Raw genomic sequence first — 23,430 nt, 5'->3', positions numbered from 1 at the left:
GGAGCTGGACTCGATGATCCTTGTGGGTCCTTTTCAGCTCAGGATATTCCATGATTCTGTGTGGAATCCATCCCCACCACGGATTTGCTACCCAAGAAACACCAAACACTACCCAGGGGATGGAATGGGGCAGGGATTATTGCTAATAATCCTTAGGATCAGGAATAAATCACAGATGGGGAGACAGAGAGAGTTTTGTTCTGTGGCAGCAAGTTGCACCAGGTCACTGAATCAAAGAACAAGCCCTGGCATGTATTGTTAATTAACATTTGATGTGATATTTCATTGATTGTAGATCTGCAGGGATTCATACCCCTGCATACACGAGAGGTGCTGGAAGAGCAAAGTACTTCCAAGAATTAACCAGAAGGGAAAGAAACTCTGATGGTGCCCAGATGAAACCCACCTCTACTGCAAAATTAAGAAGGAAAGATGTCTCAAAAAATCTGATTTTACAGAGCACAACCATGCTCCATGTCAGTCAGAGCCTCTATCAGCCACCATAGTGCCAAAACAGCATTGTGTGTACACAGGTCTCCTTGCCATCCTCTCACCTTGAATATTTACCAGTGTTAGAGATTTTATTTTTAAAGAGGAAGAACAGTTACTATAGCTAATAGCTCACTGCAGATTCTATGAGATAAAAGGAAACAGCCATTAATCACCAGATGGTGCCCTCCACCTCCCAAATCTGCCAATCACACCAGTGCAAAAATGCCAGGCTTTGTGCTGTTGCACACTTCAAAGCTATTTATGGTTACTATTTGGCAAAATCCAAATACTGTAGACATCCAGGACCTGTCTGGAGGACGAGAGTCATCAGCAGGAGTCCTGATGTCCAAATAAATAAATAAATTTTCCTGAGGGAAAGGGTGCAAAAAAACCAGTTCAGAGATAGTAACAGCTCTCCAGGAAATTCAGAGAGGAAAAGGGCTGAGCTGGAGATGAAGCACAATCCCAAGACCTCCAGATGTTGACCTCAGCTCTGCCAGAGGTTCACTTTCCACCTAATTGAAGCCACAGGCCAAGCAGCTGCCTCTGTGCTCAGGAGTTCTACTTTGGCCAGCCTCATATTCAGTGTTGTGCAACACACAGTGATCAAGTGATGTAAATCCAAAAAGGCTCATCAGGAAAAGTGCAGAGGCACAAGATAGTGTTGGTCAATAATTTGGGAAGAAATAAAGCATAAAAACTTTAAATTATTCAGTCCTTTGATGAGCCAGGGAAGAGCCAATCAAGTCACCACAAAAACTGAGAAAATCAGGGTTCAAGAAGAGCTCCAGCTGCCAGTGCTTGATGAGGGTGACTGGACAGAATAATTACACCAATAAAGTCACCTTCCAGACTGGGAGCTAATCTGCAGGGCTTAAACCCTCTTTGAAATGCTCCTTCTCTGAGTGTCTAAGGAGCTGCAGCCATCAGGGCAGTACCTCCAGAGCAGGACAGGCCCCTGAGTGGAAGGGTTGGCTGGGCAGCACCGTGAATCCCCCACCCCAGTTCTGCCCCCTGCGCTGGGGTGATTGATTTCCTTCCCCCCAGCTCTAAATACCTTCCACAGGGAGATTACACTGCCTGCTCTGTAATCAACAGCAACTTCAAAAGGGCTCAGCGCTAAAGGAAACCCCCCGAGGGACGGCGTGAAGTGGGAAACAAACACAGCGTTTGGGTTGTAATTTGAGGTGGGAAGCTGGGGTTTTAATAACCGCCTCTCTGCAGCCTGCTGGGCACCTTGCGGCTCGTAAATTGAATTTATGAGAACAGGAGGTTGCAGGGAGGGTTTGGAGTCCACGTGAAAGGCGCCGTGCCCGGTGCGGCGCATCCGCGGTGCTCGTGGCTTCCCTGGCAGCGCTGTCAGAGCTGAGCACTGCCGACCCGCTCCAGGACTGGGAAGAGCCATGTCCTATTTACATCCAACCACTCTTCTGGCCAAGGGAAGGGAGTTGAGAAAAATCAGTGCTTTCTTTGTCCCACATTCCCCTCGCCAGGCAAAATGGAAAGAATTGTGGTGAGATCTTCTACAAACACATTTAAGGCCTACTCGAGGCAGGGAAGAGAAAGGTGCTTCAGTTCTCTCAACCTTTTAAAATGAGCTCCAATCCAACAAAGACCCCACAAGGGATCACAGTTGGCTTCACCAATCATCTTCCCCAGCCCTTTGTCCCATATTGTACCTGATGCTGTTGGCAGCCAGGTGATATTCCATTCCAGGATGGTCTTAGAGGTCCTCTGGGGAAGATCATTGCTCCTAATCACAAGTCAAAAGCCAAACCAGGCAAGGGAGGGACCCACCAGCCATCAGCACCACAGAACAAGGAAGGAGATGTTGCAGCTTGTGGTGGAGTGTCCCCCCTTTCCACATCCTGGAAAACTCCACTGCAGAGCAAGCCAAGGCTTTTCCCAGGACAACAGAAGAAAATAGTCACAAAAATATGAATATTTTGTGATATGGCAGTAAAAGAATGTATGCATCACTTAGGGCAGGGTGTGTACACATTTCTGACCAAAGATGCTGTGGCATTGCCTCTGGTCACAACCCAGCCAAAAAATTGGTGTAAGACTCCAGAGGGATGCGGGGATATGGAATTGCCAAGAGGGGCCTTGTCTAAAAAACTGGGATCAAGTCAACAGGACATCAAACCAGGCCTTTGTCCCAACACAGGGAAGGACAGTGTCTACTTCTTGAGGGGTTTTAAAACACATCAAGACTTTGGATTTCAGCCCCCAGACCTCAATCCCTGTCAGATTTCCTCCCTTCTGAGGACAACACACAGGGCGCTGTCTCACAGCCCCACACCAGAGTTTGCCCTGAAAAACAGCCTTCAGTTCTTCCCCCAGCACACCTTTAAATGCTCTGCAGCCTCCTGCTCACCAGGAGGCAGCTCTGTGTCCAGTGAGGGCATCAAAATCTGCAGCACTTGTGTCCCATCTTTACACATCCACATACGAGGATCACAGATGCCTGAAGGTGGAAGGGGCCTCTGGAATTCCCCTCCTGCAAGCTGCTTCACCATCTTGCTTAATCTTGGTAAAGGATACCAAGACTGAGGATTCCCCATCTGGAGAATGTCACTTCCAGTGGTATTTCCAAGCCTGCAGGCACTTCCCACAGTTTCTAGTCCCTGAGGGATTCCTTGGGTACATCTACAATCGTGTCAGCTCTCACAGCAAAGGATGCCCTCCTGGTATTTCCACTCATCCCACTTAAATGGATCCCCCAGCCAACTGGCATTTTTCTGGGATCTCTCCCAGCTTCCCCCCTGCCCTCCCAGCTCTGCTGCTCTTCTGCCTGTCACCATCTCTCCTGCTGGTTGTAGCATCATCTCCATCTGGAGACTGAAAGTCCTGACAGCATTGCTATCCCTGGTAACATATCTGAAAACCCTGAGCTGGCAGGAGCCAGCGAGTGACACAGGACAGGAAATATTTAACATTGTTCATGTCATTTTTTTAAGCATTCAGAGTATGCAGTGAACATTAATTCACTGTCTGGTTATTCCTTCACTTGCCCTCATGGCTGACCTGGAGGTGCTGAAATGAGTGATTGGAAGAGCAGCGCTGTATCCAGCGATAGGATCTGATGGAAAGGCTTGGAGCTGTGTCAGGACAGGTTTAGACTGGTACAGGGAAAAGGTTTTTCATCCAGAGGGTGGTCAGGAACCAGAACAGGTTCCTCAGAGAAGTGGAGACTGCCAGAGTTCCAGTTTGGTTTGGACAACACTCTCAGGAACATGGGGGATTCTTGATGTTTGATGCTGATCTAGGAGCTCAATGGTCCCTGTGGTTTCCTTCCCACAGAGGGCATTCTGTGACTCTACTGAGATGTGAGCAGCTCAGAGACCCTCTGACCCCCTCTTCCCACAGGTGGACATAATTCACATGCTCCTTATCACAGTTTGACCCTCCTTTGGGCTGCACTCACCAGAGCAGACCAGGAACAGAATGCCTTTTGTCACAGACTCTCCTTAAACCAAATCCCACCCCTGGAGCCATCAGAGCTTCCCTAGAAAGATGCTGTGCCTTGGGGAACACTAGCAAGGCAGTGTCTGCCCACTGAGGAACCACAGCACTGCCAAGCTCCGTCCCCTGTGTGAGTGCCAAGGCAGCTCAGCCCTGCTCAGGGGGGAGGTTCATTGACATTTAAACATTTAACATCACCCACGACCTGGGAGGCAGCAGCTGTACAGGCTGCTAGGTTACAGAGATTTTTTTTCCTCTCCTCCCATCCCTGATATCTGCCATAAAAATCAGAGGCTCTGCTGTAATTTTACCTTCACAGACAGATATTCCTGGGGCACATACAAGAATCAAACTCCCTCCCCATCAACTGCACATGGTGAGATTGCACTAAGCTCCAAAAAACAAGGTGCTCACCCTTGCCCCTTTACTTCTATGCAGGAAGGTGTGGAGCATTTTGTTAGCAATTAACCCTTGTTTCAGCTCAATAGAGCTGATCAGATTGTGGAACAACATCTGAGAAGTGGAGATTAGCAGGTCAAGCTCTTTAGTACTTAAGGCACCAATGCAGCTACTCAAAATCAGATTTCCCTTTCTTCCCTAGCAGTTGATTAAAGCCTTTTCAAGCAATTCTTTCCAACCTGCAGATGTTTAAGTCAGGTGATGGAGAATTTTTATTTTCTGGCTGGGAAATGGCAGCAGCATAGACCTCAAGTATCTCAGGACAAAAATCAGGCCCAGGAAACAGAGCTAAGAGTGTGTCTGTCTGTACACGGGCACTAAAGCCAAGCTTTGGTAGGCCTGACCACAGTGCAAACATGCAAAGGCTTTGGTAGCGTGGATCCAGAAGGGAGAAAACACTCTTAGAGCAGGAGCTGAATGCAGAAGTAGCCTGTGAGAGGATCAATTTCTGCTGCATACTGATTTATTCAGACCTTTCATGGTGGCAAAGCCCTCTATAACAAAATATCTGATTACAGGACTGTGACCATAAATTCCACACGCCCTGGAGCAATGGCCAATGAATAACTGACTTGTTAAGGGAACGGCCCTGCACAATGAATAAATCTACCAACAAGGGCTTTCGATAGAAAAGACCCCACCGGGACAGATTTCCTTGTGAAGGTGTATCGACTTTCATTTGCAGGAACCAGCAGATATTTGTTTGGAGGAGATCTCCATTGTTACATTGCTGCTCAACAACATCCAGCATAAAGCCTGACTCCTACCCCGGGCTTGATTGATTGGAGCATCCAAGTGGGCTGGACTACACAAAGGAGCATTTTGCAGTGCTCCACGAGGTTCTCCTGGAAAAGGAGGTGTTTAATCCAGAGGAAATCCAAGGTAGGCATAGGAGAATTGCCTGCTTCAGTTATAGGAGGACCTCAAGAAATTAAGGACTGAGAAAGGACAAGAAAAGACGGCTCTGGAGGAATGTTTAAGGGTGGACATGTGCTCACAGGCAAGGCACAAGAAGGATAAATCATCCCTGGCGCTCGGCTGGTGCCCTTCACCTCGGGATCCCAGAGGAAATGTGGTTTGACCACATCCAGCTGGACGCACAGCTGGCACAGAGCCACACCAGGAAGGAGGAAACCAGGCTTCCCCATTTCAAAATGAGAGCACCCACTGCAGAAAGACCAAAGTCTTAATTAAGTGTGACCTGAGCCCTGCCCTGAGCCACGTGGTTTGGCAGGGCTGAGATCAGCCCCGTGAGGGTGTCCTTGGCCCACAGGGAGAACTGTGCTTTTAAAATCAGCCACAGGGCTTTGGGTAACCCAAACTTCAGCAGTTTGTGGAGCTGTTTGCTGAAGGGATCATCCCCAGGGAGACAGGAGCACAGATGGGACAGAGACAAAGCGTTTCAGCTCCAAATCTATTCTCGCAGGATATCATGATGACCCCTATCCCAAAAACACTTAGACAGAGAGCCGTGCTAATTCTCAATGAATATGGAATAGGGCACGTCTGCCAGGAATGGGATATTCCTAATAGCTGACAGAGGGGAGGAAGAAAAGAGCCATTTTGCAAACAGCAAGGACTTTGTTATCGTCCAGCTGAGCTCAAAAAACTGAGGGAACATCTCCATCTAGCAAAGCCAGCCTGGAAACAGGCAGCTGACAAGGTGAGCCTGCAGGTGGGAGTGCTGAAATCACGGCAGGGGGTGTCACAAAACCTGCCTCTGACCAAAACTCAGTGCTCAGAAAAAGAGCTGGCAACACTAAATGCCAGTACATGCACGTGGCATGCACGAAATGGTGCCCCCAAACGCATGCAGGATCCCTCTGGGCTGCTCCCAGGCCAGCAAACAGCAGCTCTACCTGCAGCAAATCACCAACCTAAAACCACAATGGGTACTTGAAACCCTGGAAGGAGGATTTTATGTATTTTATATATCTTGTTTCATACACTCACTTCAGCCAACATACAGTGCGCCACATGAGGTGACACCCATCTGTTCCAGTTTTTACCCCTCCCCAAAAATATCTGTATTTCCTTACTAGGTCTCTGACCATTCTTCCTGCAGATGCTGTTTGCTTTCCCTGATCCTCCCTGTCCCAGGGATAAGGCATGACACCAAGCACGGCAGAGTTTGCCACTTCAACACTTCATTTTTCATCAGCTGGTCACTCCTTAATCAATCTTTTATGGAGGGATATTTCAGCAGAAAATGCAGAGGGAGTAGGAGAAGGAAAGTAAGAAACCATCTCCGGTTTAATTTTGATAACACTGGCAGGGAGTGATTCGCTCCAACAAATTAAAATCAGCAAATCTCTCATTTTCTCTGACAGAGGTAACCAATTAAAATTTTCATAAAGGGGGCAGTGATGTGTGTCTGCCAGACAGAGTCACCAATCTAGCAGCCCTCTGATTTAAAATATTATCTTTTCTTTCCCTTTTTTTTTTTTTTGTCCTCTTCCCTCAGAGCTTCCTGGAGCAACATGACAGATTATCTCAACATAATCAGACTAATACAAAACCCTTGCTCCAAGAGGCACCGTGAGGAAATTCTGAAGTCGAGATGTGACGACAAATGGATGTTCTGAGGGGACTTCATTTACTGCTCATTTCCTTTTCTTATTTTTTTTTATTGTTGTGTTTTGTAGCCTCAGCATGCTGAAAACCACATTAGAGAGCCAAATATCACACGGAGTGAATGGAAGGGAGAGGGAATTTCACTCCCCCTGTGGGCTGCCTTTCCAGATTGCTCTTCAAGAGAGAAGTTTGGCTTCCAGTTGATGGTTTCTTAGGTCTGAATAAAATGCCCCCAGTAATGGGCCAGGGATGGAGTGGAAGAATTGCCTTTTTGGCAGCAGGAGCATTAAGGAAGGGTACAGGGCAGGAGGGACCTCCAACACCGCGATGCTGGAGACTGGAGTGACATCTATGCTGGGCTTGACTTGGGGAAATGAGGGTTGCCACAGCTCCCTGCCATGGTGGTTTGGGACTTAGAGGGCTGATCTCCTGTGGATTTGGCATCTGATGGGGCCGTGCATAAATCATAAAATCACAGAATAGTTTGGATTGGAGGACACATTAAAGATCATCTCCTCCCACCCCCCTGCCATGGGCAGGGACACCTTCCTCTATCCCAGATTGCTCCAAGCCCTGTCCAGCCTGGCCTTGGACATTTCCAGGGATGGGGCAGCTTCTCTGGGCAACCTGTGCCAGGGCCTCAACTCCTTCATAATAAAGAATTTCTTCCTAATACTTAATCTGAAGGAAAGCAGTGCATTTGAAGTCAAAAGGAGCCCCTGCCTCTCCAGCACAGATGGGACATTCAAATGTTGTTTTCCCTGGCAGAGATGTGGTTCAAGGCAACTGAGATTCCAAGAAGGTTTGAAACCTCTGTCCCCACCTTTGGCTGGGGGAACTGTGCACCAGTCCTCTCCTCCTTGTGCTTCAGAGCCCCAAATCCCCCCCCAAATTTATGGATGGACATCAATCCCCGTTAGCATTTAACTCTTAGCCAAGTTTCCCCCGAACACAAGCATCCCCCTCCTGCTCTGTGGTATCCTAGAAAACTCCAGGCAAGCAGAGAACGCAGGGGAATTTGGGGAAGGAGCCATGAGAAGAATTCGGGAGCATCCTGTGTATGGTGAAGACTGGGATGTGATGGGGACCCCTGGGCTTTGTCTGCTGCCTCATTTGAGCTGTTCTAATCCATGCTGTGACACTGAGCAGGACTATCCTGCCAGGTGTCAGCTCCCTTCCCTTCGAAGGCTCGCCTGGGGATGTGAATTTTCTCCAAGGGGAGGAGGCGAGCTGGTTCCAGAGACAGCCTGTCATCCATCTTGAGGAAAATACTCCTCTCTCTTTGCACCTCTCCTAGAAAGGTGGAGACCAGCATTCCACAAGCCTTGGATCAGGCCCGGAGAAAAGCTTTGAGTCATTTGTTTACCAGCACAGGTTTTCCTGGAGCTAATTAATGAGCCAAGCTGCTACCCTGCAACAGGTATCGATGACAGAGGATTTCCTGCCTGCTACACTTGAGCAACGGGAGAGGGTGAAGCTGGATCTGTGAGCACAGTGCTTCCTTCCCCTTCTCCCTCCCCCCCAAAAATAAAAAACTGGGAAAGAAAATCCACCTGCAGCCACACAGGCGCTGCGGGAAGCCCCTCGAGGATCGGGCACCATCCCTGCTGGACGGGAACAAAGTGCTCGGGCATCCCTCTCTCCCACCTGCGGGGAGTGAGGGATGGTGTGGAGACCTCCAGCAAGCCCTTGGAGCTGGGGGCTGCCTCTGTGCCCCCCCAGTTCTGGGCATGGGAGTAAGAGCAGTGCCCGCAGCAGCGCTTCCACTGCCGAGGAGAGCCGGTGGAAGGCTCTGCTTTCACAAGGATACTGAAAGTGGGGGGAAGAGGGGAATAAAACGTGCGGGAGAGCGTGGTAAAAGCACCACGGGGAAGGGAGGAGAGCAAAAACTCAACGGGAAGGAGATGCTGGAGAGTGGGAAATAAACCCCATGGGTTTCGCTTTTCGGGTGCGGGGTGGGAGCCAGCGCTTCTTGCGAGCCCCAGCTGTGCGGATTATTTTTTTTTTTTAATTTATTTATTTATTTTGGGAGGGGGGATAGGGAGAGCAGCGCCCCGCGGGCTGTGCCGAGCATCCGAGCGCTCCGGGGGTGGCGAGCGGCGATAGCCGAGCGGCGAGCGCCACCTCCCCGCCGCTCACCGCAAGCCCCGCCGCCCCCGGCAGCCCCCCCCGCTGCCTCCTTGGGGATGGAGGAGGCTGGGGGGGACCCTGACATTAGGTGGAGATGCCCGACACCTTTTCCCAACTTCTGCCCCCGCGGGGTCGCAGCGGGGATGGTCCGGATGCTGTGAGAAGGATGGAGTGGGGATGTGTGTTGGCGGGGGGTTCGCTAAGTTTGGAGTGGTTGTAAAAGGGGTTTTTGGGGTGCTGTAAGGCAGGGAAGGGTTGTGGGGGTTTCCCAGAGCACCTCTGAGTGCCTGCGGGGCACAGGGTGATGTGGCAGAGGATGGGATCCGGGGTGCTCCCCCAGCCAGGGGGGTTTCCTTTGGCTGCTCCTTGGGGTGTGATGGGGGGTCAGGATCTCCCCCTGATTCCCCCCACACACACACACGCAGTTCCCATCCCGGCTATGGGGTCTGGCACACCGTCCCTGCCTCGTTTTCCCTCACATAAGGAGAAGGGGCTACAGTCATTAATAGAAATCCCCTCCGCTTTGCAGCCGGTCCTTCCCTGAGCCTGTCCACCTTCACTGGCCAATTCCGGGGGCTCTATGCCCCTCTCCCTGCACCCAGGGCTCTGCAACACCACCCCAAGTGCTTGAAAAGGGCCGGGAGCTCTTCTCCTGCCCTGACTGTGCCTTGTGCCAGTTCCTGCCTGGTCTTCCCTTTCTCCCTCCGCAGCAGGAGCGCTGCTGCACCCTGACCCCTCTAACACCCAGAGCGGGCTGTGGAGGAACCCTGGGTTTTCCAGCCCCCTGTGCCCCTCTGAGACCCACCAGGCAGGATGTCCTGTCTGCTCAGCCCCTCCTTTGGCCCCTGCCCGGCTCAGCCCCGTGGCCACCCCGTCCCCTGGCAGTGCGGCTTGGCTGAGCTGGTGCAATTCCTCAGCATCCTCCGAGGGTAAAAACGTCCCCGGCTCTGCCCTGACACCTCCTTCCTCTTCCTCAGCCAGGTCTTGGGCACAGGAAGGACTGTGGGACCCGAGTTAATGAGTCATTAATTAATTAGGGACCCACTTAATATGCATGGGGAGTTGTTTGTTTCCTTTAGCAGCCCGGACTTTGGATGAGATCCCAGCCTTGCGAAGCCTCCAGCCTCAGTCTCCCAGCTGATAATAGATAATACAGATATTTTAGCACCAGCCAAAGCAGAGTCATCATCATTAATACAGAGCCCTCCCTGCCACACCGCGGAGGTCACCAGGCAACTCCTCGGAGTGTCGGGGGCTCAGCCCTCCTGGCTTTCCTCAGGCTCTGCCTGGCCAGGTGAGAGGAAACCTATAGGTGCTCAACAGGTAACGGGGCTGGGGAGCTGCACCCTGCACCCCGAGCACCCCTGGCTCCCTCCCAGGGAGGCTTTCGAGGCGCTGCGATTTTCGCTCTGCCGCGCACGCAGGTTTGGGCATCTGTCAAAGTAGCTCCGCTCTTCCTCAGCCCCCTTCCTCCCCTCCTCCTCTTCCTCCTCCCTCAGCCATCAGCTGTCAGCTGGCCCTGGCAACTCGGCAGACCCAGTGCTGGAGCTGGGTTGAGCCCGAGCCTCGGAAAGCCCCAGCTCCAAAGGGATGGGGTGGTGAGGGATGGAAGGGGGGTGTCTTTTTGCCCTCCATCCCTTTGACCTTGCCTTGATGCTCCCCTCCCTCCCCACTCCTCTCTGTGCCGCTGATTCACGGGGGTTGTTTGCTTGGCCAGGGCAGGATCGGGGACACGAGCGTGAGTCACAGCCGAAGGTACCTGGCAGAGTTCATCTGCAGCCCGTGCCTTCGATTCGGGAACCGCCGCCTGCTCTCAGCCAGGACTGAGAAGTCCCTTTGAAACCTCTACCTGATCCCCCTCGATCCCTCTTTCCCCCTTTTTCTCGCAGCCTTGGCAGAGCCATGGCTGAAACACCTCTCTGTGAAAGTCTGAAGATGCATCAACAGCCACCCTCCGTCAGCGAATGTCAGGCCGTGAAAGGCAAGGGGGCGGTGGGGGAAGAGGGAGAGACAAATTTTGCGGTTCATTCCCACACAGGGTGATTCAGAACAAGATGCTTTGTAATTACGCATCCCTGATGGAGACTCCTTCTCTCTCCACCCGCCCCCCCCTCCCAAAGAAAGGCTAAGCCATGCCTGGGTGCCAGCATCCCCCAGGAGCACAGCGCCGGGAGCAGCGTGTGTGTGTCTGTGTGTCTGTGCCACGCTCGGAGCTCTACAGAGGCTAAAGGTTAATTTTCTCCCCCAGTGTGAAGCGAAGTGCTGAGAAATGGCATTTTGGGGGGGGCTACATGAGGAGCTGATCACCTCCCCAGCCAGAGCCTCCAGCCCTGGGTAGGTGCCACACAAGCAGCGAAGCAAGCGAGGACCCCCCCCACACACAGACACACACCCCGAGAGCTCTCCGAGGAAAAGGGGAAGGCAGGGAGCTGTGGTGAGGGCATATTCATTCCCGGGGAACTCAGCTGCCTGTCCTTCCGAGACTTTGCCAACATTGCGGGATGAGGAGTCCCGGACCCCAGGGCGAAGGCGCCGCGGCTTCGCAGCACTTTGCAGCCCAGCCCCGGCTGGCTCTGCAGCTCTCCTGTCGCGATTCCCCGCTCCTCTTCCCTCGCCTGGCTGCCTTCTCCCCCCCCAGACAACCCAATGCCCAGCTCCTTTCCCCGGGACACGTCTGCATTTCCCCCTCCGCATCCTGCAGACATTCAATATTTTCCACCAGCGCTTGGTGTGTGCCCACAGGACCTGCATGCACAAAAGTTAAAACTTCCCGTGTCAGGGAATGATTACGCTCTATCAGTCCAAATTGCGGAGTGGAAGGGACAGAAACATCCTCCGGGTGCTGTTTCCAGGGGCAGAAGGAGAGGAGCGGGTGCCCACCGCTGCCCCCATCGCCGTTTCCCCTGGGGATGGAGACAGACCCCCCTGCGCTCCAGGCAAAGCGCAGCCGGAGAAGTCGCGTTCCCCCTCTCCCTCCCCTCCGTGGAAGAAGGAAAGGCGGCCCGGAGCCCCTTACCTTGCCGAGCTCCCCTGGTTTTATATCCTCCTTTTCCCCTTCGTCAAATTCCAAATGGAAACCAGCAACATATCCAGGGGTAACCAGCCCAACATTGGGCAGCGCGTGAAGTCCAAAAGGATGGCAGAGCTCTCTCTCCCTCCGCTTCCTCCACTCTTGCCTCTACATATATATATACATACACATTTATATATATATATATATGTGTATTAAATGGAAAAGAGGAAAAAAATCCTAAAAGAAATGGGGGTGGGGAGGGAGAGGAAGGGAGAACCTTTGGTGTCTCTGCAGACAGGCAGGTAGAAGAGAAAAGCTGAAAATAATTAAGCCGGTTTTTGAGAAATCCTTAGGAGAGGGGAAAAACGCAGTTAAAAGCCAGTAAATCATTAGATCCAAGCAGACAATCAAGTCTTCTCCTTTGGAAAAAAAAAATATACAGCAGGGTTCAGAGTAGCTTTCCCAGCAGCGAGGAGCAAGAATGGTCTTCTTCAGGAAGATATGTTTGTTTAAAATCCACTCGTCTGCTTTTCCTTCTTTCTCTCTCTTCTCCCCCCACACTTTTTAATTTTTTTTTTTTTTAATTCTGCTTCTGAATCTCTCTCTCTCTGAAACTAGATCCAGTCTTTGTAGCCAGGGGCTGCATTAAGGATTACATCAGGCTTTTATAAGCTTTCCAGATCACACATTAGAGTGAGAGAGAGAGAGAGAGAGAGAGGGAGGGAGGGAGGGATAGGAGGGAGGGATGAAATGCACACACACATACACACGCACACGCACGGATCGGAGCTTTGTAAAACAGGCAGCTATAGGCGAGGACCCGAACTGACACGGTATCGCATCGGGCATGCTCCGCTAGCCTCCAGCAGGAGAGGATGGATGGATGGATGGATGGATGGATGGATGGATGGATGGATGGATGGATGGATGGATGGATGGAACAGAGGAGCCAGCGACAGCCGGAGCGCGCTGGCGGCTCAGCAGCGCAGCCTCCTCGGGACAGCTTAGCCCTAAGCGGGGAGCCAGGAGGTGAAGAGGGAGCCGGGATGGTGGTGGTGAGGATGGTGAGGCTTCTGCTTCCCCCCCGCTCCCCGCCCCGCTCCCCCAAAAACCTGCGGAGGCTCAGCACGGAGAGGTGCCGCTCGCCCGCAGAGGGATGCGCAGAGACGCTGGTGCCGCTGCCTGGGTACCGGGAAGGAGAGGGGGGTGCTGGGGCTCTCCCATTGCGCCCCCCGGAGCATCCCCCGGAGCTGACAGCCTGGGAAGGGGAACGGGACCCTGGGCAGGGCGGTGGGGAGCAGCGGGGCAGCGGCTCCTCAGCCCCTCAGCCGCGGGGAGGGAGGGCGGCGATGGGGGGACCTCCCCCAGCACCCCGGCTCGGCCGTGCCTCTGCACCAGGGCGCACGGTTTGCCCAGGAAAAGACGGCGACAGCCCTTAACCCTTTCCTAATTGTTTAAATTTTACCTCTTTCCTAGCATCCTCCTCAACTCCTTGCTCCATTAACCCAAAATTTGGGTGGGAGTTGGGGGTCTCACATCCAGGCAACACCCCGGGGTAGCAGGAGGCTGGGGAGGGGGGAAGGGAAAGTTTGAGCAGATGGAGGAGGAGGAAATGGGCTGGGGTGAAAGGTCCGTGCTACATCCCGGCAGATTTGGGGTGAAGGTGCTGCCTCCAGGTTTGCAGCCCGAGGAAGGTCCTCCGGCAATGAGAAGCCTGCCGAGCAGAAAAGGGGGGGTGGGGTAGGAAAGGGTTGGAAGGGAGAGGGATAAGGCTGGAGGTGTGTGGAGAGCTGGGAGACTTCAGCATCCTGTCAGACTTCGGGACCTGCCCCTTCTTTTTAACCCTTCCTACTCCTAAAGGGGGAAACCGACCCTCCTTCCCCGACAAAATTACCTCCCTCCTTGCCCAGGGATGCTGCTCCCCCATCAGGGAAGGGGCACAAACCTTTCCAAGGGGCAGAGGTAAAGATCCCATCTGCCACCACCCTCTGTCCCTCTGCCTCAGGGAGGGAGAGGAGCCCCCATCTCTCCCCCACGGGACTCTCCAGGGCATCTTAACCCCCTCCCCCCCGGCCTTCTTCCCCTTTCCTGCCTCTTCTTCATATCGTCCAGCACTTCAGCCCCTATTTCCACACCTTCAAACCTTTTGAATCCCTAAAAACTCATGGGAGAAGGAGAAAAGAAAGAAAAATCTTCGTTTAGAGGAGCTGAGCTGCAAAGCCGGGCAGTGGAGGAACGCAGCAAAGCAGCCTCTCATCCCCAGCCAGCACTGCAGCATCGCTGGCCAAAGGCATCTGTGACATCTCCAGTTAAGCAGGGACTGGAGCAAAGGGGCAGCCGGGGCCTGAAATGCAGGGTTTTAGCCGACAGGCGGCTATGCTGGATTAGCACAGTGCATGCTCCGAATGGAAATCTCTCCCTTTCCCTCGGCAGCATTGGGGAGTTTGTTTTCCTTCAAGAAACCTTCCCTACTCCTCAAATTCACCCAGAGATTTCTTCCCTATTTCTGCAGCGCCTCTCTCTCCAACACTCAGAGATGTCAGCAGCAGAGTCAAAGACTTTGGAGGCAGCCAGGAACTGTTCGCTAAAACGAGCCTAAAACTAATCCTAATCCTAACCCTAACCCTAAAGCCAAAGGTAACCCTAACCCTAACCCTAATCCTAACCCAAACGCTAACCTGAACCGTAATCCTAACCCTAAACCAAAACCTATTCCTAACCCTAAACCAAACCCTAATCGGAAACCTAATCCTAACCCTAACCCTAAACATAACCCTAATCCTTACCTGAACCAAAATCCTAACCCTAAACCAAAACCTATTCCTAACCCTAACTTTAACCCTAATCCTAACCCTAACCCTAGCCCTAACCCTAAGATAAATCAAACCCTAAACCTAACCCTAACCCTAATCGTAACCCTAACACAAAACCTAATCCTAAACCTAAGCCTAACTCTAAACCTAACCCTAACCAGAACCCTAATCCTAACCCTGACCCTAACCCTAATCCTGACCCTAATCCCAACCCTAACCCTAATCCTAATCCTAATCCCAACCCTAATCCGAACCCTAACCCTAACACTAACCCTAATCCCAACCCTAACCTTAACCCTAATCCCAACCCTAACCCTAACCTTAACCCTAATCCTAACCCTAATCCCAACCCTAGCCCTATGTCCGTTCCTGCCCCTCTGAGCCCTGTGGGGCAGCTCTGCCTCTCTTTTGCCGTGACGGGAGAAGAGGAGGGCACTCACCTTCCTTGTCCCGTGTTTGGGGAGGTCAGGCAGGGCAAGGTGCAGTTGGCCTCTCTCCTGTGTTGCAGGGCAAGGGAGCCCAAGCAGAAGGACAGAGCATCAAAAAGTGCTACTGACCAAACTAAACCCATTTTCTGTTACAATGGGGTCTGATGGAAAACTTATCTTTGTGGGAATTGGGAATTGGGCTCCATGAATGGCAGAATATCCTGAGCTGGAAATGACCCACCAGGATCATCAAAGTCTAGATCCTCGCCCAGGACCAGGAATCCTACCCTGGGCCACACAGCACTGTCCAAAGATACTGACAAATGTCACTGCAGACCATTTTTTCCCGGTTCTAAGTAGAGAGATTTGTGAATTCCTAGAATTCCCATTCAACAAGAGGGTAAACACGGCCTGCACCTCAAAATCACAGAGGGGCCAGATGTCCCCATTTCTGACTGTGTGCCCTCCAGGGAGAACTGAGGGTGAGCTGTGACAGCAAACAGGACGTGAGGATTTGGGGTCTGCAGCTGTCTGAGGTAACCAAGTGCAATAATTCACCTGCTCTCTTCATCTGTGAAGTGATAAAGGTGAAATAACTTCAGCATAGGATGGATCTGTGAAATTCCCTGCAGCAGGATAATTCTGAGGGCAAAGGCGGCCATTGGCAGAGCAGGAGATACTCTCAAAACATCAGATCTCCCCAGAAATCTGAGTTTGGGGGGACACAGACCATTCCTTCCATCCTGCCAACATAACCCAAACCTGGGATCTGTGGGGAGAATGATCTATACTGTTAGCATAACAGATTAAAGACAACTTTGTGTTTGTGGTTGCCCCCTCTGCTCCCCATGCAGAGACCTTGCAGGGACCACACTGCCCAGTCCTAGGTCGGCACACTTTATGACACAGAAAGCCTTGAAACAGGGATCTCTACCCATTTTTCTTGAAAATGTACAGAAATAACCAAAAGACCTCAGCTCAGCTCAAACTGGCAACCTCTGTCCCATCAAAGTATGGTGTGAGGACTCCTGAAGTTACTCAGGGCAGATATGGGCGCCATCAGCACCTTCCAGTGTTATTCCCAGAGGAAAAGAAGCAGACAAGGACAGCAAAAACACAGGTCACAAGGCCCAAGAGATTTTGGGACAAACCATCCCCACACCATCATGGTGGTGCTGATAAGACAAACCCACTTCGAACTCTCCTTGGTGACATGATGGGTGGGTTTTGTGACAAACACCGACTTTGCTGTCCAAAACCACAACCAAGAGTGAAGTACCTTTCTCCTCTCTGCTCTGTTTTCTGCCTGGGTTTTGGAGGTGGAAAGGCTGAGCTGGATCCAGATGTAATTTTCCTCTTCCCCCCGTCAAAGGAAAACAGCAAAGTCAAGAGAGACAAGCAAACCTTTACACACACTTTGAATTTAGAGCATGTTTGTTGCACAGAAAACCCCTCTTGTTGTCAGAGGCAAAATGGGTCCAGAGCAAAAAAATTAAAAAAAAAAAAGGGATGGGAATTTCCATGGTTAACTGCAGCACCCCTGGGAATATGCAAAGAGATTTTAGGAGAAGAATTAAGCTGCACACTTCAGGAGCCTAAGCTGGTCTCAAACTACAAAGTACATGAGGGAGACATGAAAGAGACAGAAAAACATTTTCTATCTGCCCAATTTTTCCACCTTCTTTTGAAGCGCGGAATACGGGTGGAAAAAGGCTGTTTGGGCTGGTGGCTGCTCAGAGCTGGTTTAGGTTTGTTAACTCTGTCCTCCCACCTCCCACATTACAAAGGTAGGCTGGTTGTGCAGTTGGAATAATAGATTTGCCCCAAAAATCTGCTGGAAGCATAATTGCAATGTGGAGAAATGGAATTTAGTTTTTTGGAAGTCTCTTCCTGCCAGTGGTACCCCCAGATATCGTAGGTGAGATGAGGATGGCAAGGAAAAAAAATAAAAAAGGAAATGCCTGGGATTCCCAGGGGATCTGTTTGAAAAGGATAACAGCAAAGCAGGACAGCTTGTAAATAATCAGTTTACTTCCCCTCCAGCAACAGATACCACTGTGTTTACATCTATAACACTTTCATTTTGTCTGGTTAAAAATCTCTTTGAACAATTCAAATTTCGAGCCAGCCACATCCTTCTGCTGAAGGGAGATGTGGGATAACTCAGCTCTACCCAGGATTTGAAAGGGATTTTTATGTCTGCCTTTCACATGGCTGCTGTGCTTTCCACCTCGCTTTTGTTGTTGTAAATTTTTATTATGTTTTTAATGACTTTCATTGCTGTTGCCAGCTGTGGTTTCTGCTGGCAGTGGCTGCTCAGGAGTGCTAATGCTCAGGTGCCACAGGTCAAACCCAGCAATCCCAGCCTCTCCTAAGGGCAAGGAGAAAACTCCTGCTCTTCCTCCCATGGGATGGATTTATGAAAGTGTAGCAATTGTCTGTGTTCAAGGAGTGTCTTTGCTCAAACTCTTCCATTTTTGGACAAGGTTCTGAGAGAATTCTCCTAAAACAGGAATTTAGCATCACGTACATTTTATAGACTTGTAAAGTGAGGCAAGGCAGATGTTCCAGCTTTCCCAAGCATGGGAAATCCTAACTCCATCCCTCTTCCCTGACCAGCCTGCTTTGCATGCCAGGGCCAGGGGACAGCTCCATGCAGCTCCAAAAAGAGTCTTAGTGAGGGGAACAAGCACCAGCACAGGGATGGCCACAGCCAGTGATGGTGGAGGGAGCTTGGATGAGTGGCTGCTGCTTTGCTGAGGAAGCCAAGCTATTCCCAGAGTCCCAAAGCTCTTGGATGACCAGGGAGAGGATGGAACCTCCCTCTGAAAGCATTCGTGGTGCTGGCTCTGGCAGCAGGAAGGAGTGATGGAGCCCCAAGATGTTCACAGCTCCTCTCTTTTACCAGAGATTTGAACTGATCCTGAACTTTCCTCTTTCCCCTCTCCCTGCCCAGGAAGGGAAGGAGTGGAGGGGAGATATTAATGAAGTTCTTCTGGTGAAGATCCTGGGACCAGAGGCTGAGAACCAAGAGTAAGAGCAAAGGCAAAGTGCACTTGGATGTTATTGCCAATGAAGACACATCAGGAGCATCCCAAATGGTCACAATAAAGAGGATTTCTCTAACAAGTGCTCAACTCTTCCTTATCCTTGTTTAGAAACTTTCTTCAGGAGGGAAAGTGCTGAACACTTTCTAAAAACAGCAATGTTAATAATAATTACAGCTGTTTCCAGAGTCACATAATGGTTTGTGATGGAAAGGGACCTTGAAGATGATCCAGTTACACCCCCCATCATGGGCAGGGACACCTCCCATGAGACCAGGTTGCTCCAAGCCCCCCTGGTCCTCCTGGCTTGGCAGCCTGTAGCAGACCCCACCCTAATGTCACCTGTCCCTGCCCTCCCTTGATCCTGACCCATAAATTCTCCTCGTCCATCCCCAGGCAGAGCTCCATGTATCCCATCTGCTCCTCAGCACAGAGGGACACAGCCCCTCCTCATCTCCTGTCCTTGTTCATCCTAAAGAGAATTCCTATTCCTGTTCTTCCTGTATCCTTCCATTCCATCCCTTCAGTCACAGGAATCATCCCAACCCAGTCAGAGGAGCCAGACCACCACACCTCCAGGATGCCAACAAGATCACAGCCCTACAGAACACACCTCCCTAACCCTCTGGTTCATTCCACATGCTCAGGCGTTAGAAGAGAGGAATTTAAGCTGGATCAGCGATGAAGGCATTTTCCTGTGTGGAGTGCCTGGAATTCCTTTGTGCTGCTCTCCAGGTGCTTTCCTGCTGCCCTGCAATCCCTCTCCAAGCTCTTGGCATCTGTTGCTGACCCTGGCACCAAACTGGCAGGAGAGGGATGGATTGAGATTCCCCTTCCCCTGGGAACTCTATTTTCCCACACCAGCTGCTGGAAGCTGTGAGCCACTCGTTTAAAACCCAGGTTAGCACAAAAGGTTTCTTTGACTCTGGAAAAGCAGATTCCTTTGCAGAGCTCTCAATGTGCTTCCCAAGCAGAGCCATAGATGGCAGTACGTGGTATTTACAGAGTCATTTCCACAAGTAAATCTTCTTATTTTAGCAGAAAGCGAGAGAATTTCATTTCCTTGTAGTTACAATGCGCTCAGAATGAGAACTCCTAAATCAATGGAGAAAGCAAGAAAAGCCTCCTTGCCTGAGCACCAGCAGACAGAGCTTGAAAGGCAAAATCCCTCTGTGCTCTACAGGATTCTCTATCCCCTTTCACAGGGATGATACCTGAGGAGTTGAACAAGAAAACAATTTTCCATACTGGAAAAACCTTGAAGATCTCTCAAGTGACTGTCACAAAAGCCCGAAATAAGCTCAAAATTCTGGGTTCACTTTCACAAACCAGCAGTTGAACATGTCAATGTGAATTTAATTCAGGCCAGACAAAAAGTGTTACTTTGATTTCAACTTACATTTCACTTTGTTATTGCTTTAATATCACTAGGTTAGCTTCAAAAATCCAAAATAATTTTTAAGTAACAATGTTTGGGATTTTTTCCCCCCTCCTTTTCTCCTTGTTATAGTCAAACACTTCCACGCACTGAAGTCTAATTTCAATGAACTGACACTTCCAGCCCAAACTATCATATTGAAGTGATATGCAACTTGTTGCACTTCCTGATTTGCTTTGCACTGAAATAAATTCATTTCCCTAAGTCCAGGCTGTTTGGCCCTTGAGGGTAACTGGTGACTGATCTCTCCCTGTTCTTTTCTCAACCCAGGAGCCTTTCATTAATTTTTCTTTCCCCTGTCCAGCTGAGGGGCCTGAGTGAGGAGCTTAGGAGGATGCCTGACATCCAGCCAGGGTCAACCCACCACAGTCACCTTCTTGTCCCATGTTCCCAACAACAGGGACTTAATCTCAGTTGGTTTCTTTACATACAAATATCCAAGTCAGCTTTTCACAGATGTCAGGAGAAATAAGCACAAAAAAAAAAAAAATCTCCAAAAGTTCACACATTGGTGGTTTCCAACATAATTGTTCATATTTAGACATTTAAAATCACCTCCCAAATCTAATTCTTGTGGGGCCAAGTGCTTCCAGGCCCCCCCAGAAACCAATGGAGCTGAAGAGTGCTCAGCACCTTTAAGGGTCTGTTCCTTTGATGCTCTCATGAATGGAAATCTGTGGTTTTCCAATATCTGTATCTGACCTGAGCATCCTGAAATCAAAGGCTGATTCTGTAGCTGTGTAAATCATTTGACATAAGCATATGTAAAACAAGTTTGATCCCATAATTTATAGTCTATTGAAATTGGAAGTCCCTCAGTGGAAGGTGGGATTAATAGTGAATAGGGGAAGAAAAAACAATTAAGAATAAATAAACCATTCACCCAATCTCAGCCTTGTAACCTTTGTGTTTGTTTTATATTCCCTCAGATGTAATTATAATCTATGCTGGGACATGATAATGGAAGAGTCATTTATCAGATAACTTATCTCTGCCTCCTGCCATATATCACTGAGAGCAGCTGGGACAGAAAATGCTCTGGAGCCAGGTGGTACCAGCACACGACTCATCCTTCACTGCTGCTCGTGTTCAGGAAGGCTCTGCAAAGGCTTCCAGCAAAGCTCAGAAGTTCTGCAGGTGCAGGGATGGTTTCAAAAGCCATGACCTGGATCCTGGGCTGCATCTAAAGCAGAACAGCCAGGAGGGGAGGGAGGGGATTCTTCTATTCTATTCTATTCTATTCTATTCTATTCTATTCTATTCTATTCTATTCTATTCTATTCTATTCTATTCTATTCTATTCTATTCTATTCTATTCTATTCTATTCTATTCTGTTCTACTCTGGTGAGATCCCACCTGGAGTTGCTCATCCAGCTCTGGGGTTCCCAGCACAGGAAGGAGATCAAGTCATTGGGACAAGTTCAGAGGAGGCCACTAAACTGATCACAAGGCTGGGGTACCTCTGCTCTGGACACAGGCTGGAAAAGTTGGGGCTGCTCAACTTGGAGAAGGCTCCAGGGAGATCTCAGATCCCATTCAAATCACTTCCAGTCACCAGTGGTGACCCTCAGTGGTCTGTGCTGGGGCCAGCTCTGTTCAGTATTTTTATTGACAGCATGGATGAGGGGATTGAGCCTCTAATGAGTAAATCTGCAGACAACGTTAAGCTGGGAGCGTGTGTTGATCAGTTGGAGGGTGGGAGGGCTCTGCAGGGAGACCTGGAATGGTTGGATGGATGGGCAGAGTCCATGAAGATGAAGTTTAATGAGTCCAAGTGCCGAGTCCTGTGTTTTGGCCACAATATCCCCCTGCACTGCTATAGGCTGGGGGTGGTGTAGCTGGACAGTGCCCAGGCAGAAAGAGACCAGGGGGTGATGGTCAACAGCCGGCTGCACATGAGCCAGCAGTGTGCTCTGGTGGCCAAGAAGGCTGATGGCTCCTGGCCTGGATCAGGAATGGTGTGGCCAGCAGGAGCAGGGGGTCATCCTTCCCCTGTTCTCAGCACTGGTGAGGGCACACGTCGAGTGCCGTGTCCAGTTCTGGGCCCTCAGTTTGGGAAGGATGTTGAGATGCTCGAGCGTGTCCAGAGGAGGCAACGAGGCTGGAGAGGGGCTGGGAACACAAATCCTGTGAGGAACAACTGAGGGAGCTGGGGGTGTTTAGCCTGGAGAAAAGGAGACTCAGAGGTGACCTTATCACTCTCTACAACTCCCTGAAGGGTGGTTGTAGCCAGGTGGGGTTGGTCTCTTTCTCCAGGCAGCACTGACAGAACCAGAGGTCACAGTCTCAAGCCACATCAAGGGAAATATAGGCTGGATATTAGGAAAAAGTTTTTTATAGAAAGAGTGATCAACTACTGGAATGATCTGCCCAGGGAGGTGGTGGAGTCACCGTCCCTGGATGTGTTTAAAAAAAGACTGGATGGGGCACTGGGTGCCAGGGTTTAATTGAGGTGTTAAGGCATGGGCTGGACTTGATGATCTTGAAAATCTCTTCCAACCTGGTGATTCTGTGAATTCTGTGATTCTTCCATACTCAAAGGAGCTCCGAGAGAGTTGGAGAGGGACTTTGGACAAGGGCAAGGAGTGGCAGGGCAAGGGGAGATAGTCCTAAATAGGAACAAGGTAGATTTTATTTAGAATAGGTATTAAGAACAAATTCTTTGCTGTAATGTTCAGGAGACACCAAAACAGGTTGCCCAGAGAGGTCATGGGCTCTCCATCCCAGGAGATGTTCAAAGCCAGGCTGGATGAGTCCCTGAGCAGCCTGGTCTAGTGGAAGGTGTCTCTGCCCAAGGCAGGAGCTTGGAACTGGACAATCTCTAAGATCCCTTCTGGTCCCAGCCATTGTATGATTTTATGCTACACAGGTCCTTCTCTATTTACTCTGCATTATTAAATTTAAGGTTCTGAGATTAATCTGTTTGAACAGATTTCAGCAAAACAGTTGTTGGTGGTGCTCTTCTAAGGAGTACTTCTGTCTCTTCTCACAGCTGTTTCTCTTAATCTGAAAATAAGTCACTTCAGATGGAAAGAACATGTTTTTCTCTCTCTGAGTGTTGAACACAATGTCGTGACTTGTGCATAAAGCCTGTTTCAATTATGGGTAACTTTCTTCTGTCCTGTTAAACCTCCATGAAATCCATATGTACGCAGGGACGGAACAAGAGAACAAAATTAAATGCTTAAATGAGCTTAAGAGACACAGTCATGTCATGTTAACCTCAAAATATGCAACTAGTGTGACTTTCATATGGGTTTTCTCTTCTGTTTTTTTTTTTTTTAGTTCTTAGTTTGAATGACATTCAAGTTTTACAGCCCACTTTAGTGCTAGAAACTGGTGGGGTTTGATAAAAACCCGACTCATTATTTTCATTATGTAATTAAATGGAAAGCAAGACCAATTTTACTCAAAGATATTTTTCATCATACCCAGGGAGAACATAAACTCAAGAAACCATATCCCCCTCTGGTTTGAGAGGTTTTGGGTTTAGGCACAGCCTTTGGAGGGTGCTGGAATATCTGGAAGGCAATCCAAGAGACATGTTAGAATCAAAAGTGTACCTTTCCT

The 23,430-nt window shown here is 50.1% G+C and overlaps 1 protein-coding gene and 2 long non-coding RNA genes across 15 annotated transcripts in view; 2 read left to right on the top strand and 1 right to left on the bottom strand.

The window, feature by feature from the left end:
* ADGRB1 (adhesion G protein-coupled receptor B1) overlaps positions 1 to 12,581 on the bottom strand; it is a 282,938-nt gene extending 270,357 nt beyond the window's left edge. For all 13 annotated transcript variants that reach the window (XM_030266786.4, XM_072925064.1, XM_072925067.1 and 10 more), the window contains exon 1: positions 12,137 to 12,581. The gene's annotated coding sequence lies outside the window, so the exon portion shown is untranslated. The remainder of the gene's footprint in view (positions 1 to 12,136) is intronic.
* On the top strand, positions 9,702 to 11,199 carry LOC140682486 (uncharacterized). Its single transcript, XR_012054300.1, has 2 exons — positions 9,702 to 10,414; positions 10,838 to 11,199. It is a non-coding gene; the product is annotated as an uncharacterized lncRNA (long non-coding RNA).
* A 466-nt stretch (positions 12,582 to 13,047) lies between the features above and the next one.
* Positions 13,048 to 18,503, top strand: LOC140682485 (uncharacterized). Its single transcript, XR_012054299.1, has 3 exons — positions 13,048 to 13,188; positions 14,646 to 14,770; positions 18,331 to 18,503. It is a non-coding gene; the product is annotated as an uncharacterized lncRNA (long non-coding RNA).
* The last annotated feature ends 4,927 nt before the right edge of the window (positions 18,504 to 23,430 follow it).

The sequence above is a fragment of the Taeniopygia guttata genome, chromosome 2 (assembly GCF_048771995.1).
Source record: "Taeniopygia guttata chromosome 2, bTaeGut7.mat, whole genome shotgun sequence".
Lineage (NCBI taxonomy): Eukaryota > Metazoa > Chordata > Aves > Passeriformes > Estrildidae > Taeniopygia > Taeniopygia guttata.
Note: the sequence above shows the minus strand (reverse complement) of the source record. Positions and strands in the feature narration are given on the sequence as shown.